Below are 19,218 nucleotides of genomic sequence, written 5' to 3' on the forward strand. Positions count from 1 at the left end.
TCTTTTCCATGTTTACAGAAGGATGACCTTGAGTTTTAAACTCAAGGGAGTCCTCATTCAATTGAAGGACTAGTTCACCTCTGTCAACATCAATCACAACTCTTGCTGTGGTTAGGAAGGGTCTTCCAAGGATGATGGATTCATCCTCATCCTTCCTAGTATCTAGGATTATGAAATCAGCAGGGATGTAAAGGCCTTCAACCTTTACTAACACGTCCTCTACTTGTCCATAAGCCTCTTTTCTTGAGTTGTCTGCCATCTCTAATGAGATTCTGGCAGCTTGCACCTCAAAGATTCCCAAGTTCTCCATTACAGAGAGGGGCATGAGGTTTATTCCAGACCCAAGGTCACATAGAGCCTTCTCAAAGGTCATGGTGCCTATGGTACAGGATATTAGGAACTTTCCAGGATCCTGTTTCTTCTGAGGCAATCTCAATTGATCCAATGCATTTAGTTCATTGGTGAACAGGGGAGGTTCATCTCCCCAAGTCTCTTTACCAAATAAATTGGCATTCAGCTTCATGATTGCACCAAGGAACTTGGCAACTTGCTCTTCAGTAACATCCTCATTCTCTTCAGAAGAAGAATACTCATCAGAGCTCATGAAAGGTGTAAGGAGGTTTAATGGAATCTCTATGGTCTCTAGATGGTCTCAGATTCCTTTGGTTCCTCAAAGGGAAACTCCTTGTTGATCACTGGACGTCCCAGGAGGTCTTCCTCACTGGGATTCACGTCCTCCTCCTCTTTTGTGGTTTCGGCCATGATGGTCATTTCAATGGCCTTGCACTCTCCTTTTGGATTTTCTTCTGTATTGCTTGGGAGAGTACTAGGAGGAGTTTCAGTGATCCTTTTACTTAGCTGGCCCACTTGTGCTTCCAAATTTCTAATGGAAGACCTTGTTTCATTCATGAAACTCACAGTGGCCTTAGATAGATCAGAGACTAAATTTGCTAAGCTAGATGGATTCTGCTCAGAATTCTCTATCTTTTGCTGAGTGGATGATGGAAAAGGCTTGCTATTGCTAAACCTGTTTCTTCCACTATTATTAAAGCCTTGTTGAGGCTTTTGTTGATCCTTCCATGAGAGATTTGGGTGATTTTTCCATGAGGGATTATAGGTGTTTCCATATGGTTCACCCATGTAATTCACCTCTGCTATTGCAGGGTTCTCAGGATCATAAGCTTCTTCTTCAGAAGATGCCTCTTGAGTACTGTTGGATGCAGCTTGCATTCCATTCAGACTCTGAGAAATCATATTAACTTGCTGAGTTAATATTTTATTCTGAGCTAATATAGCATTCAGAGTATCAATTTCAAGAACTCCCTTCTTTTGAGGCGTCCCATTACTCACAGGATTCCTCTCAGAATTGTACATAAACTGGTTATTAGCAACCATGTCAATGAGTTCTTGAGCTTCTGCAGGCGTTTTCTTTAGGTGAATGGATCCACCTGCAGAAGTATCCAATGACATCTTAGCTAATTCAGACAGACCATCATAGAATATATCCAGGATGGTCCATTCTGAAAGCATGTCAGAAGGACACTTTTTGGTCAGTTCCTTGTATCTCTCCCAAGCTTCATAGAAGGATTCACCTTCTTTCTGTCTGAAGGTTTGGACATCCACTCTAAGCTTACTAAGCTTTTGAGGAGGAAAGAACTTGGCTAAGAAAGCCTTGACCAGCTTATCCCAAGAGTTCAGGCTATCTTTAGGTTGAGAATCCAACCATATTCTAGCTCTGTCTCTCACAGCAAAAGGGAAAAGCATGAGCCTGTAGACTTCAGGATCTACTCCATTAGTCTTAACAGTATCACATATCTACAAGAATTCAGTTAAGAACTGAAAAGGATCTTCAGATGAAAGTCCATGAAACTTGCAGTTTTGTTGCATCAGAGAAACTAATTGATGTTTAAGCTCAAAGTTGTTTGCTCCAATGGTAGGAATTGAGATGCTTCTTCCATGTAAATTGGAATTAGGTGCAGTGAAGTCACCAAGCATCCTCCTTGCATTATTATTATTTTCGGCTGCCATCTCTTCTTCCTGTTCGAAAATTCCTGTAAGGTTGTCTCTAGATTGTTGTATTTTAGCTTCTCTTAGTTTCCTCTTCAGAGTCCTTTCAGGTTCAGGGTCTGCTTCAACAAGAATGTTCTTGTCCTTGCTCCTGCTCATATGAAAGAGAAGGGCACAGAAAAATAATAATAGGGATCCTTTCTACCACAGTATAGAGGTTCCCTTGTTGTGAGTAGAAGAAGAAAAGAATGTAATGTAAAGAAAGAGAAGGGAGGAGAATCCAAACACAAGGGTGAGGGGAGCAGAGATAATGAGATGAAGAGAAGTGTCAGTAAATGAATCAATAAATAGAAGGAGATGAGAGGTGAGAGGATTTTCGAAAATTAAAAATTAAAATTTAAAGTTAAATTTCAAAAATAGTTTTTGAAAAAGGTTAGTAATTTTCGAAAATTAGGAATGAAATAAAATTAAAATTAAAAATTGAAAACAATTAATTAATTAAAAAGAATTTTTGAAAAAGAGGGAGATATTTTCGAAAATTAGAGAGAGATAGTTAGTTAGGTAGTTTTGAAAGAGATAAGAAATAAACAAAAAGTTAATTAGTTAGTTGAAACAAATTTTGAAAATCAAATTTTAAAAGATAAGAAGATAAGAAGTTAGAAAAGATATTTGAAAAAGATAAGATAAAAAGATATTTTTTGAAAAGATATGATTGAAATTAGTTTTGAAAAATATTTGATTTTTAAAATCATAATTAATGACTTGATTCACAAGAAATCACAAGATATGATTCTAGAACTTAAAGTTTGAATCTTTCTTAACAAGTAAGTAACAAACTTGAAATTTTTGAATCAAAACATTAATTGTTGATGATATTTTCGAAAATATGATGTAAAATTAAGAAAAAGATTTTTAAAAAAATATTTTTAAAATTTTCAAAAATAAATAAGAAAAATGAAAAAGATTTGATTTTTGAAAAAGATTTTGAAAAAGATAAGATTTTTAAATTGAAAATTTGATTTGACTCTTAAAAACAACTAGATTTTAAAAATTTTTGAAAAAGTCAATCCAAATTTTCGAAATTTATGAGTGAAAAAGGGAAAGATATTTTTTTGAATTTTGAATTTTTAATGATGAGAGAGAAAAACATGAAAAATGATGCAATGCATGAAAATTTTGGATCTAAACATGTGATGCATGCAAGAACATTATGAATGTCAAGATGAACACTAAGAACACTATGAATGTCAAGATGAACATCAAGAACTTATTTTTGAAAAATTTTCAAGAAAAGAAAACATGTAAGACACCAAACTTAGAAATTTTTCATGTATAGACACTATGAATGCAAGAATGCATATGAAAAATAAGAAAAGACACAAAACAAGAAAATATGAAGATCAAACAAGAAGACTGGCCAAGAACAACTTGAAGATCATGAAGAACACTATGAATGCATGAATTTTCGAAAAAATGCATAAAGAATTTTTAGAAAAAAAATGCAATTGACACCAAACTTAAAAATTGACTCAAGACTCAAACAAACAACATAAAATATTTTTGATTTTATGATTTTTTTGTATTTTCTTTTAAATTTTTTATAAAAAACATATAGGAAAAAGAAAATAAGAAATTCAAAATTTTTAATAAGAATTCCAAGAATCTTTCAATGTTAGCCTAAAGCTCCAATCCAAGGGTTAGACATAGCTCACTAGCCAGCCAAGCTTTAGAAGATACAAATCAAGCATATAACAGCTGATACTTCATCCAACTTCATATACATGCCTTTTATGTAGACAAGTGGAAGCCTCAATCCAAAAGAATTTGGATATGGCTTTACAGCCAGCCAGGCTTCAACATGTTACCATGAAACTCTAGAATTCATTCTTAAAAATTTTGAATAATTTTCGAAAACAAAAGGAAATTTTTTTTTTGAAAATAAAACGAAAAAGAAAATTACCTAATCTGAGCAACAAGATGAACCGTCAGTTGTCCAAACTCGAACAATCCCCGGCAATGGCGCCAAAAACTTGGTATGCGAAATTGTTACTCTGAGGTTGTAAAATTTGTTGTTCGTTCTCTCCCTGGCAATGGCGCCAATAACTGGTGCACAATACCATGGTCCAAACATAACTTCACAACTTCGCACAACTAACCAGCAAGTGCACTGGGTCGTCCAAGTAATAAAACCTTACGTGAGTAAGGGTCGATCCCACGGAGATTGTTGGTATGAAGCAAGCTATGGTCATCTTGTTAATCTCAGTCAGGCGGATATCAAATGGTTATGGAGTTTTCGAATAATAATAATAAATAAACAAAAAATAAAGATAGAAATACTTATGTAATTCATTGGTGAGAATTTCAGATAAGTGTATAGAGATGCTTTCGTTCCTCTGAACCTCTGCTTTCCTACTGTCTTTATCCAATCCTTCCTACTCCTTTCCATGGCAAGCTTTCTATAAGGGCATCACCGTTGTCAATGGCTACATCCCATCCTCTCTGTGAAAATGGTCCAAATGCTCTGTCACGGCATGGCTAATCATCTGGAGGTTCTCGATCATACTGGAATAGGATTTACTATCCTTTTGCGTCTGTCACTACGCCCAGCACTCGCGAGTTTGAAGTTCGTCACAGCCATCCCTTCCCAGATCCTACGCGGAATACCACAGACAAGGTTTAGACTTTCCGGATCTCAGGAATGGCCATCCATGGGTTCTAACTTATACCACGAAGATACTAATAACTCGGACTCGGTCCCCTGTATTAGATATCTAAGAGATACTCATTCTAGCTTGGTTGCATGTAGAACGGAAGTGTTTGTCAGGCACGCGTTCATAAGTGAGAATGATGATGAGCATCACATAATCATCACATTCATCATGTTCTTAGGTGCGAATGGATATCTTAGAAGCGGAATAAGTTGAATTGAATAGAAAATAGTAGTACTTTGCATTAAATCATGAGGAACAGCAGAGCTCCACACCTTAATCTATGGAGTGCAGAAACTCTACCGTTTGAAAATACATAAGTGATAATGGTCCAGGCATGGCCGAATGGCCAGCCCCCATGAAAGTCTAAGATAGCATAAAACGGATCAAAGATCCCTAATACAATAGTAAAAAGTCCTATTTATACTAAACTAGTTACTAGGGTATACAGAAGTAAGTAATTGATGCATAAATCCACTTCCGGGGCAACTTGGTGTGTGCTTGGGCTGAGCTTGAAGTTTACACGTGGAGAGGTCATTCTTGGAGTTGAACGCCAGTTTGTAACGTGTTTTTGGCGTTCAACTCTGGTTCGTGACGTGTTTCTGGCGTTTAACTCCAGACTGCAGCGTAGAACTGGCGTTCAACGCCCTTTTGCGTCGTCTAAACTCGGCCAAAGTATGGACTATTATATATTGCTGAAAAGCCCTGGATGTCTACTTTCCAACGCCGTTGAGAGCGCGCCATTTTGAGTTCTGTAGCTCCAGAAAATTCACTTTGAGTGCAGGGAGGTCAGAATCCAACAGCATCAGCAGTCCTTCTTCAACCTCTGAATCTGATTTTTGCTCAAGTCCCTCAATTTTAGCCAGAAAATACCTGAAATCACAGAAAAACACACAAACTCATAGTAAAGTCCAGAAATATGAATTTAACGTAAAAACTAACAAAAACATTCCTAAAAGTAACTAGATCCTACTAAAAACATACTAAAAACAATGCCAAAAAGCGTATAAATTATCCGCTCATCAGACCTCAACAAGAGCATGAGGAAATTCTTCATCATGAAATCCCTGAGATGCCTCAAGGGATGCATTTTTCTCCACAAAACTATTGGGAGCAAATCAACACCTCCCTAGGAGAATTGAGTTCCAACATGGGACAACTAAGGGTGGAGCACCAAGAGCACTCCATCATTCTCCATGAGATTAGAGAAGATCAAAGAGCTATGAGGGAGAAGCAACAAAGGCAAGGAAGAGACATAGAGGAGCTCAAGAGCACCATTGGTTCTTCAAGAGGAGGAAGACGCCACCCTCACTAAGGTGGACCCATTCCTTAATCTCCTTGTTTATTTATTTTTTCTGTTTTCGTTCTCTATGCTTTATGTTTTATTCATGTTTGTGTCTTTATTACATGATCATTAGTGTTTAAGTGTCTATGCCTTAAAGCTATGAATGTCCTATGAATCCATCACCTTTCTTAAATAAAAAATGTTTTTAATCACAAAAGAACAAGAAGTACATGATTTCAAATTCATCCTTGAAATTAGTTTAATTATTTTGATGTGGTGACAATACTTTTTGTTTTCTGAATGAATGCTTGAACAGTGCATATTTTTGAATTTGTTGTTTATGAATGTTAAAATTGTTGGCTCTTGAAAGAATAATGAAAAAGGAGAAATGTTATTGATAATCTAAAAAATCATAAAATTGATTCTTGAAGCAAAAAAAGTAGTGAAAAAGCAAAAGCTTGCAAAAAAAATGGCAAAAATAAAAGGAAAAAAAAAGAGAAAGAAAGAAAAAGAAAAAGCAAGCAGAAAAAGCCAAGAGCTCTTTAAACCAAAAGGCAAGAGAAAAAAGCCAGTAACCCTTTAAACTAAAAGGCAAGGGTAAAAAGGATCCAATGCTTTGAGCATTAATGGATAGGAGGGCCTAAAGGAATAAAATCCTGGCCTAAGTGGCTAAACCAAGCTATCCTTAACCATGTGCTTGTGGCGTGAACTTGTCAAGTGAAAAGCTTGAGACTGAGCAGTTAAAGTCATAATCCAAAGCAAAAAGAGTGTGCTTAAGAACCCTGGACACCTCTAACTGGGGACTCTAGCAAAGCTGAGTCACAATCTGAAAAGGTTCACCCAGTTATGTGTCTGTGGCATTTATGTATCCGGTGGTAACACTGGAAAACAAAGTGCTTAGGGCCACGACCAAGACTCATAAAGTAGCTATGTTCAAGAATAAATATACTGAACTAGGAGAATCAATAACACTATCTAAATTCTGAGTTCCTATAGATGCCAATCATTCAGAACTTCAAAGGATAAAGTGAGATGCCAAAACTGTTCAGAGGCAAAAAGCTACTAGTCCCGCTCATCTAATTGGAGCTAAGTTCATTGATATTTTGGAATTTATAGTATATTCTCTTCTTTTTATCCTGTTTGATTTTCAGTTGCTTGGAGACAAGCAACAATTTAAGTTTGGTGTTGTGATGAGCGGATAATTTATACGCTTTTTGGCATTGTTTTTAGGTAGTTTTTAGTATAATTTAGTTAGTTTTTACTATTTTTTTATTAGTTTTTATGCAAAATTCACATTTTTGGACTTTACTATGAGTTTGTGTGTTTTTCTGTGATTTCAGGTATTTTCTGGCTGAAATTGAGGAACCTGAGCAAAAATCTGATTCAGAGACTGAAAAAGGACTGCAGATGCTGTTGGATTCTGACCTATGGATTTTCTGGAGCTACAGAAACCCAATTGGTGCGCTCTCAATTGCGTTGGAACATAGACATCTAGGGCTTTCCCGCAATATATAATAGTCCATACTTTGTCCAAGTTTTGATGATGCAAACTGGCGTTCAAACGCCAACTTCCTGCCCTATTCTGAAGTTAAACGCCAGAAACAGGTTACAAACCAGAGTTAAACGCCACAAACAGGCTGCAACCTGGCATTTAACTCCAAGAGAAGTCTCTACACATGTAAAGCTCAATGCTCAGCCCAAGCACACACCATGTGGGCCCTAGAATGGATTTCTGCATCATTTACTCATTTTTATAAACCCTAGTTACTAGTTTAGTATAAAAACTACTTTTAGTGATTTATTTTACATCTCTGGAACACATTATGTAACTTTTATGTTCTGATACCTCCATGGGAGGCTGGCCACTCGGCCATGTCTACCCTATTTTCACTTATGTATCTTCAACGGTGGAGTTTCTACACCCCATAGATTAAGGTGTGGAGCTCTGCTGTTCCTCATGAATTAATACAAAGTACTATTATTTTTCTATTCAATTCAAGCTTATTCTTATTCTAAGATATTCACTCGCACTTTAACCTGTTGAATGTGATGATCCGTGACACTCATCATCATTCTTACCTATAAACGCGTGCGTGACAACCACTTCTGTTCTATCTGCAATAGCTTGAGTGTGTATCTCTTAGCCTCCTGGTTCACGATCAGAGTCTTTGTGGTATAGGCTAGAATTATTGGTAGCCATTCCTGAGATCCAGAAAGTCTAAACCTTGTCTGTGGTATTCCGAGTAGGATCTGGGAAGGGATGACTGTGACGAGCTTCAAACTCGCGAGTGTTGGGCGTAGTGACAGACGCAAAAGGATCAATGGATCATATTCCAACATGATCGAGAACCGACAGATGATTAGCCGTGCGGTGACAGCGCATTTGGACCATTTTCACTGAGAGGACGGATGGTAGCCATTGACAATGGTGATCCCCCAACATAAAGCTTGCCATGGAAAGGAGTATGAATGATTGAATGAAGACAGTAGGAAAGCAGAGATTCATAAGGAGCAAAGCATCTCCATACGCTTATCTGAAATTCTCACCAATGAATTACATAAGTATTCCTATCTTATTTTCTGTTTTAATTATATCTTAATTATCAAAATCCCATAACCATTTGAATCTGTCTGACTGAGATTTGCAAGATGACCATAGCTTGCTTCAAGCCGATGATCCCCCTTACTCACGTAAGGTTTATTACTTGGACGACCCAGTGCACTTGCTGGTTAGTTGTGTGGAGTTGTGAAAAGGAGTTGAGAATACAATCGTGTGTACCAAGTTTTTGGATTACAATCTCTCTTTGCTCTTTGCTTGCTAGGCAATTATCGTATTACTTCACAAATTGAATCAAGGAGCTATTGCGTGTGATAAACTTGTTAAAAAATGCATGCATGCTCTCGCTCCTTTGTGTGCTTCTCATCCTGACCCAAAAGTGGTAATCCAAATAAACTGGAATCTGTAAATGGTAATTTTCAAATAGCTCTGCAGAATGAACCAAAAACAGATGCAAGGATGAACCAAACGTTATACTCGTTTTCACCAAAATAGTAATAGCATCAAATAATTTGAATTAAAATCTCGGTTACCTAAAAGCCACTTATTGCCTCTAACACCGTACTTTGTGACAAAATTATTCTAATTTCTATTGAATACGTCTTTTGTAAACGTGTTCCAAACAACATTGCTCATCTCTTGTTCGATTTTTTCGTGTCGCTTGTAGCCATTTAATTTGCTTGGAATCTTCTTCCTGATGTGCTAAAGCACCACTGGTGAACTGTTGTTGGCATATAGATCTCGATAGCCCTTTGCATCGATGCGCATTAATCTGTAAGAATCCCTTTTAGTGCCTTGCCTTCTATGCAATGAAGCCAACATTCGAATAGCCATTTGAATGATTGGATGTCTTCATTTTTCATCAAAGCGCATCCGAGAAGTGTGGACAGACCGTGGTAATTCACACCCACAAAAGAACTAAAAACTAGATTGTACTTGCATAAATGGACACTCTCACACAGTTATGAACCGAAATGTGTAGGCTCTATGAACCTAAAACTATATCCAAATGAACCGAATACCTGTTGGTGTTGTAAGTGGTGTCAATTGAAACAACATCTCCAAAATACTCGTATGCAGCCCTACTCCTTGCATCGGCCTAAAATACATTTTTGATGGATTAATCACCTTCAAAGTTAAGCTCGAAAAAGAAATTTTGATTCTTCTCTTTCATTCCTAATAAGTACTTGCCAAATTCTTTAGCATTGTCTTGTTTAGAAACATTATGTACTTCCCTTGTAATGTAATTTCTCACATCTTTTTCGATAAAACATAGTTCCCGATGACTGCCCACTGCTACTACCAATGACTGATATGTTTTACTCAGTTTGATTCCGGCTTCCTCGTTGGTTTCAATGGTGTGACACACAAACATGCTTAGCTCCCTGTGTTGTTTGAGCATCTCTACTCCATCTGGACATCAAGGGTGTGAATAATTTAGAACAACTTTGGAAATGATCCAAAGATCGGCATCCTTCAATATATGTACATAAATCCTAGCTGGACACTTTATTCCAGCTGAGGGGTTTGTCTTCAGACTTGGAGATATCTTGGATTTCCACTACCCCTCTCTATTACATGTAATTAGTTGATTCTTAATCTCATCTCTCTTCTGAGTTGTGTTCCTTATTTTGGTAGAAAAATCAGCAAGTTTGGAATAATCTTTGTAGAACTTTCAGCTTCTTCTAGTGTCTTGAAAATCATCCCAACTTTTGAGACAAATTGTTCATCCACAACACACATGGACTGTAAAATGAACCAAAAATATTATCAATGTGAAACCATTGTATAATAATAAATGAACTGAACATTGTCCATTATATAAATTGAAATTCATAACACCTGTGTCTAGAATGAAGTAAAAATATAATCAAACCGAAATCATTGTATAATACTAAATGAATCAAACAATGTCCATTATATAAATTCAAATTTAGAACACATGCGTCTAGAATGAACTGAGAAATACTATCAAAACGAAACCAATGTACAATACTAAATGAATCGAACATTGTCATTATATAAATTTAAATTCAGAATTTAGCGAAATGTACAATGCTATCAAAATAAAACCAATGTACAATACTAATCATCTATAATTTAGCGACTGCATTCCATTCAATTCAATTCAAAATTGAATAATCCAAACCTCGTTTGCTTGATTCCATTTAGAAGAATAATCCAAATCGCTCTCATTCAACTGATTTGAAGTTGAATCATTCATTGTTTTGATATGCTATTAAAATCTAAAAATGAAGAAGATAAATTCAATGCAAATTGAAGAAGAAAATGAAGAAGAATAGGAAGAAGATAAATGAAATACAGATCAAAAAAGAAAACAAAGAAGAACGACGAGATCAGAGAGGAACTACAAGAAATTTACGTTAAGAAAGAGAAGCTCCTCTACGAAAATTCTGGTTAAAACGGCAGTTTTTTTGGGTATTTACGGCGGTTTGAACTGCCATTATTACCAGAAACGATGGTTTTAGAAAGCGACGTAATTCTAGGCGCCATTCTGGTTATTACGGCGGTTTTTAGAAAACTGCCACAATTTTTTGGGTTAAAACAGCAGTTTTTGGATAGGTTAAAATGATGGTTCAAAATGCCATTATTTCCAAATAAAATGGCAAGTTTTGGTTGGTTCAAACCGCCGTTATTTCCAGGGTAAAAATGGCATTTTTGGTTGGTTAAAACGGCGTTTGTGAACCACCATTTTTACCTTAGCAGAGTAGCGTTTTTGGTTGGTTAAAATGGCATTTGAAACTACTGTTTTTACCGGATTAAAACAGCATTTTTGGTTGGTTAAAACGGCATTTTGAATTGCCGTTTTTACCCTAACAGTGGCATTTTTATTGGTTAAAATGACATTTGAAACCGCCATTTTTGCCGTGTTAAAATGGCGTTTCATGTTGTTTAAAATGGCAGTTACAAGCTGCCTTTTTACCGGGTAAAAATGACACTTTTTATAATTTAGAAAGGTAGTTTTAACCGTCGTTTTTACTGTGTTAAACAAATAATTTTTTTGTTTAAAATTCATAATAACAAGAAATCATAACCCATAAACAAAATATTACGTAATTCATAAATAAAGTATTAAACATAATATATAACTTTTTAGTATTGAAAATCAAAGGTAATAACTACAATACAAATAAACTATCAAATATAACATGATTTTTTAATTCTAAATGTCGATTGGCTCCAATTTCTAGCAATGTGTCGCATACATGTCATACATAAAACGAGGTAACTAGCTTAGCTAATACCTTGAAAGTAAGAAAAATAACATAATATCATGATCTTATTTCTTCCTGTGTATCTTCTTTCTGGCTGCCCAATTTCAAAACTTTTACCTCTCCAGCCCCAAGGAAGAGGAACCTGTGATCAGCTAAGTTTCCTCCGACTAATTTCAGGGCCACGACAAGTCTGGCGAGGACTACCAACGCTGTTCCCTACAGCAAACCAGAGGGAATTATAAGAGATGATCATTGGTTAACAAAATAGGAGAGTTGGTCAGAGAAGTTTAAAATCACAGTTGAGACTTGAAATTGCCTATTTGTATACCTGTAAGAAACCTCTTAACGATGAGCATATATAAAATTAACAACACATGAGAGTTGTTAAAGATTGAAAACACTTGAAAATATAAGATACAAAAGCTTAAACAAATTCCAAAGGTATCATCAAACTTTGAAACAAATTCAGAAGTTGAAACTAATGAAGCTAGTTAACAATTAACTCAAATGCTATATATACAGAGGGATGAGCTTACTTTACACATTGGTGCTACAAGGATTACCCCATCCCAATTATTTGGTTCCTTCAAATGAACTTTAAGGGCAATGGCTCCATCCATTGACTGCCCAAATAGAAATCCAAGCAACTCTCTAACCTTAGGCTTTGCTGTCAATTAAAATACAAAGATATATATGGTGACAATATTATGGCACTTTCTAAATTGAAACTATTAGATTAAAAGAACCAATTAAGAGTATGTCCAACCTATGATTTATGTATATTGTTCTATAACATCATCAACCAGATCATCAAATTTTGGAATGTAACCATGTAAGCCTTCACAAAGGCCAAAACCTGGGTAATCCATAGCATAAACAACATATCCAGAAGCATCAATTCTCTTAGCAAGACCTGAACAGAATTTTGAACCCTAATCTCAATCTCTAAATTAACTAGTTCTGAAAATAAATATTAACAGAGAAATTAAACCTTCAAAATAGAAGGTGCAAGTGCTGCCATATCCATGGCAGAAACAGAGAACGACCTTCAAACTAACAACTACTAACCACTTGAACAAATTATTCAAATACAAATTTAGGATACAATATTCAGTAAGCAAATAACAAAATATTAAAAAATCACACAATTTGAACAGCATCCCATGGTTTTGATGGATAATAATGAAAACTTTGTGCTAAATTTCATAGAACTGTCACTTCCTAAATGCATATCTTATCAAAATTCATGCTAGAGGATTCATTTTATACAATAAGCACCAAAAGAAATAAAATGACATAGATTCAATAAATTACTATTAAAAGCCAGATTACAAGCTTATCACCCAAGGCGTCCTTCTATGACCAACTAGCACCTTTATGCAACTTCCAGTTTCACAATCAATTATCTTTACTGTGTGGTCACCGCTGTACATGGAAAACAAACAAATTCAATCACAATAGAGTCTTAAATTTAATTTGGTAAATCGTTAATTTCAACAGTCTTAAAATTTTTTTCTAGAGCAGCAATTGATATAAATTTCAATAGAGGCATAAAGGTGCAATTGATATATCAGAACAACACTTAAACTTTAATTATAAATTAGATGCTGAAATCATAAAAGCATTTCAAATATTGCTACATACACAACTCCTTTTAAGTGCAGTGCCTAGGCATTAACAACATTGCTCATAAGCTTTTCAAAAATTCCATGTGAATAAAATTTTGTCATTCACCAATAGATTAAATCCATGGCATAATTAAGTTAGAGGTAAACTTAAATGCTGTCAAAGTATTTTGGAAAAGAGAAGGCGATAACTCGTAAAAGAAAGAAAGTTGCCTCATACAAATACATCCCTGAGAAATGGCAATCTATAAGGTGATTTGGATAATGCAAAAAGTTGCTCAGTTCCTAAGCAACCGTGAAGCCATTTGTAAATTGATCTATTGTTGATTTGTTAATATACTAGTCAATAAAATACACATGTTGTTTCCTTCTTTTCCCTTCTGTTTAACGTATTAACAAATGGAATTACCATTGAAGAGTACCTCGGGGATATTATTCAATTTAACAAGCAAGAAATTAGCATACTTGCCTTGAGGACCTTTGTAGCCTGTATAGGAGTATCCCACAGACCAGTTAGCGGGTGCCTATAGAAAAATCCTCCATGAGTCCATGCCTTGCCTCTAGGGACATAGAAAACCAGCCAACCTTCTTCCCTAGCCCAATGCACAAGCATTGCAAGTGCAATGCTCTTTCCATAGCTAACTGGACCATCTAACATAACTTGCTTCCTAACTTTAACACCTAAAAAAAGAAATAGACACGCAAATCACACTGAACCTCACTTTAAAAATGAATCAAGCCAAAAGAGAGGGTGGGGGAATCAAGCCAAAGACACATCAACATCAGCCTCAAATATGCATATTAATATTAATCTTTATTATATATCCATATACATATAAATATATTACATATAAGAAAGAGAATTGGGTCCAATAACTACCTTTTGGTCTTTGTTAATTGTATTAAATCTTTTCTCAAGTCCATAAATACATTCAGTATAGTAACTATCCCTCTCATTTTTATCTCCAACAAAACTACTCCTATCTATCAAACTTTCAAACATGAAATTTAATGTCTAATTATACCAATATCTTCAAAAATTTAAAACTACACCTTCAATGGGAGAAAATTAGTAGTGTGGTAATCAGGCTTCTAGTAATAATAATAATAATAAATAATTATAACCAAAAAGCAAAAAGTCACCCAAAATCAAAATCAACCATAAAAAGCAAGCCAAATTCCATATATTAGGATCAAACACTTAATACTCATGTGATTTTACCTTATCTTTTGATTTATTGTTTAAAATACGTAATCAATTTTTAAAATGATACTGAATCAATTTTGAAACAGAAGAAAAACAAAATTCCTACCTATCGAGCAAAAGCAGAAGCAGAGTATAACTAAGCTATTCTCTTGTGCTTGGTTTCCATCATCAAACACTGTCATTATCAAAATTTACATCACATTTATCAAACACAACATAAGCATTCATTCACACAGCAACGAGAATACATTTATTTTTTTAAATAAAAAAATCTAAATAATGTACTTCTTGTTTAATTTATCTATATTCGTATTAAATTAGACACTCATCACAGTATCAAAAAGCAGAGAATCACACTTTTGAACCCAAGAATGTAAAAAAAATAGAAAATTGATCTACCGATCTAGAACGAAAGGGAGGCACTGAGGATTTTGGCGGAGAAGACACATAGGATGGCAAGGAGGAAGCTGGAGGATATCATCACTGGAGGAGAAGTCGCCAGAAAAGATTGCGACTAGAGGAGATGTCGCCGAAGGAGATCGCCACTGGAGGAGGTGTTGCCGGAGAAGATCGTCGCTAGAGGAGATGTTGCCGGAGAAGATCATCGTTGGAGGATATCATCATAGAAGGAAAATGCAGAAGGAAATCGCTGCTGGAGAAGCTGTCACTGGAGGAGATGTCACCGGAGAAGATCGTCATTAGAGGAGATCGTCGGAGAACGCAAGATGTCATACCTTCGTTTCAGAGAACGTCGCTGAGAAGATCGTCGGAGAACACCGCTGAGAAGATCATCACCAGAGCAGTCACTGGAGAAGATTGTCACACAGATCGTCACTTCGCGTTTCAGTCCCTGGAGAGCTCCGTGAGAAGATCGTTGGAGCAGCTTCACTTTTTCGGGTTTCACTTTCACCAGATAAGCGTTAGGGTTTTCCTTGGTTTTCGGCCTTTTTTTTTTAATAATGGCTTCGATAATGGTGGTTGAAAACCACCAAAATCACCAAAAAGTGCCATTTTAGAAAAATTAATTATGGTAACATTATAAAATGCCATAATATCCGAATATTATATCGGTTCTTTAAAACCGCCATAATATAAATACCATTTTAAACCCTTTTTTGTAGTGGCTCTATGTTGAGATAGAGGAATGAAGAGAAGGTTTACATTGAGAAAGAGAAGCTCTATGTTGAGAAGGAAGCTTTATGTTAATAGGTGATGAGTCCAAATTTTACGATATATTTTGGTTTGATTTGTGTGGATTTCATCACATAAACCCACATTTATTCATCTAAATAGTATGCTTTTGAGATTTCTTCCTAAATTGTGCTTGAAAGTGAAAACATGCTCTTTTGTGCTTAATTTAGTCAATTTTAATTCACTTTAATCCCATTTGGTGCTTTGATGTATTTGTTAAGTGATTTTAGGTTTCCAAGGCAAGTATGGGTTGAAGAAGTGAGGAAAAGAGCATGCAAAAGGGAAGAAACCATGAAGAAATGGAGTTTGGAAGTTCCAGCACCCGTGCGTACGCTGATAAACCCCGATTTCATGGTTTATCTTGTGCTTATTTTAGGGAATTTTATCACCTTTTCCCACATTTATTCAATGAAATAGCATGGTTTTGTAATTCTCCCTTGAATTATGCTTAAGTGTAAAAATATGCTTTTAGACCCTTAAATTGGTGATTTTAATTCACTTTAATTCCATTCGATGCCTTGATGTGTTTGTTGAGTGATTTCAGGTTCATAAGGTAAGTATTGGATGGAAGAAATGAGGAGAAAAGCATACAAAGTGGAGAATGCATGAAGAAACAAAGATTGGGAATGCATCAATGGGCGCGCACGCGTACAAGGCGCGCGTGCGCAAAAGTGGTTTTGCATAGAGATGCGCACGCGTACAAGAAGCGTCCGCGCGGGTGAAGAAACGGCCAATCAACGCGCACGCGCACCTGGCGCGTACGCGCCGATACTCTCACTTGACCCATTTAAAGGCAAAACGCTGGGAGCGATTTCTGAGCTGCCCATGCCCAAATCCAACTTGTTTCTGAGTGTATTTCATGCAGAATTGAAGTCCAAGCAAAGGGGGAGTAATTAGTTAGTCAACATGAGCCTTTAGTTAGTTTTCTAGAGAGAGTAGCTCCCTCTTCTCTCTAGAATTAAGTTAGAATTAGGTTAAAATGTCTTGGATCTTGAATTAATTACTTGATTTCATCTTGTTTCTTTTACGATTTCTCAATTCTACATCTTGATTTCTTTAGTTGCAAAGTCAATTTCTCATTTTGCTCTCTTGTATGTTGATGAACATTGTTAGATCTAATTTCCTTTTAATGCAATTTCATGTTTATATGTTTCTTTTATGTTGATCTTGCTTGCTATTATTGATTTTTCACCTATGAAAGTTATGGGTCTCTTTAATTTTAGCATTTTGTGATGTTTACTTTTATTGCACATTAGGTGTTTGATATAATGCTTCCTATAGATTTTTGAGTAGTTCTCTTAACCCTTGGCCTAGGCTAAGGGGATTGAGTGATCTTGAATCCTTGGGCTTCATTAAATTGGTGATTCCAGAACCCTTGGAGATCAATTTGATAACCATTGACTCTAGCCTACTACTAAGTCAATTAGTAGCTAGGTTGGGACTTATGGATTGATATTGATCAAGCCATTTGACGTACTCCAAGCCTAAGAGTAGACATTACGTACTTAAGGCTTTAGTGAGTAGACCTAATGAGCTCGGTTCCATATGATTATCAATGTTTGAATTATTGATAAGGATAGTGATCTCAATTACCTAAGTCTCAGCCAAGAGTCCTTTATCTTGCTTCTTTAATTGCTTGTTTGATTTACTTTTCTTGCCATTTATTTTATTGCCCCTTTTATCAACCAAACCCCATTTTTAACCCTTCATAGCCAATACGCATACACTTCATTGCAATTCATAGGGAGACAACCCGAAGTCTAAATACTTCGGTAAATTTTTATTGGGGTTTGTACTTGTGATAACCAAAATGTTTGCATGTGAGGATTCTTTGTTGGTGTAGAACTATACTTGCAACGAGAATTCATCCAATTGAGGAAATTCTATACCATCACAAGAGTTCACACATAAAAAAAATGGCGCCGTTGTCGAGGATTGCAATGGTGCTATGTTATTGGCTATTGTATATATTCTGATAACAAGAAGTATTACAACTACTTTATATACTTAATATTTAAATAGGAGCCTGTGACTCGACACTGTATCGCTAATTTCTTTGAAAACCGGAAATAAATACTTTATCTTAAGAAAAATACAAGCAGACATAGATTCATATACAAGACTCCTTACATAATAACTCATAATATAATATACATATAAAATATACAACTCCTATCCCTCTTACAAACTTGTAATAACAAAGACGAGGGAAGAAAATAATCTAATTAATACAACAACATATATAAACCAAACGCAGTATAACTCTCCATAATGCTTCCTCATCTGGTTCCTGAAAAGGTAAAGCTGTAGGGGGGTGAGAACCTAACCACATGGTCTCACCACGGAGTTTCAAAGTTGTCATAAGAAGATATTTAACAAGAAAATTATTTTCATGCTCAGTGATTATCATTGCCTTATGAATCCTTTAAAAACTAGTAGGTAATCGTTCAAAACTTTTTCAAAGAAACAATGTTTAATCTTTCCGAAATCCGAAACTTTTCCTTTCTTATAAGAAAATCTCAATCAGAAACCAACCACGCAATCAAATAATACAATCATTAATTCAGCACCAAAGTTCATTCTCAAATGTAGCACGCCAGGACAAACACAAGCAAGACAGACAAGGAAAGCACAAGTAGGTAGCAGTTACATCAAATAGTTCAAGTAGCAGTTAAGAACAATTTAGCAATTAGGCAAACCAAAACAAGTTCAAACCCAAGCAAAGCATACAAATGCATATGATGCATGCCTGTCCTATGGCTGATGAGGCTCATCTGTCGGTTATCCATCCAACCCAACAAGTCTGAATTGTCCTTAGACTGTCCCCCGACGTGCATCCCCAAGAGTCTATACATAGTTTTTTTCTCAAATAATCAATATTGCTCAATGGTGGTATCATTCCCGGGAATTTATATAGTGCCCGGTCACACTTACGTCATAGGGTCAATAGAGTATCGAGTTTTCAACCTGGTACACATGGTGGCAAGCCATGGTACTTTATCCAGGGAACCTCGTATCTCAGATAATTCAAATTCATAAGCCATGTGAATAATTCAAAGTTCATATCTCAACATTCTCAACATTCTCAACATCATAATCATCCATCAATCCAAATCTCATTTTCAAATTCATTCAAAAACCATATTTCAAAGAAAATCCTCATCATCCTTTTTTCCATTCCATCCTTTAACAATCCCAATTCAAAACATAATTCTTTCTCTGATAAATAAAACAATCTTAAAACATATAATGTTTAAGAACAAATCTTTTTAATTAATTACTTCAAATAAAACTTCCAATTTTATGAAATTTCGGCAGCATCTCCTCTAAAACTCGGACACTGCCACCCTTTTTCGGGTCCCATCCAAACATTTCTCAAACCTTTTCTCAACCATTTCCAAA

At 35.7% G+C, this 19,218-nt stretch overlaps 1 non-coding gene across 1 annotated transcript; it reads left to right on the forward strand.

Moving 5' to 3' along the window:
- Nucleotides 1-1,524: 1,524 nt before the first annotated feature.
- Nucleotides 1,525-1,632, forward strand: LOC148573581 (small nucleolar RNA R71). Its single transcript, XR_015906341.1, has one exon. It is a non-coding gene; the product is annotated as a small nucleolar RNA R71 (small nucleolar RNA).
- The last annotated feature ends 17,586 nt before the right edge of the window (nt 1,633-19,218 follow it).

This window comes from Arachis ipaensis, chromosome B2, assembly GCF_059453495.1.
Source record: "Arachis ipaensis isolate K30076 ecotype BB chromosome B2, ASM5945349v1, whole genome shotgun sequence".
NCBI classification, from domain to species: domain Eukaryota; kingdom Viridiplantae; phylum Streptophyta; class Magnoliopsida; order Fabales; family Fabaceae; genus Arachis; species Arachis ipaensis.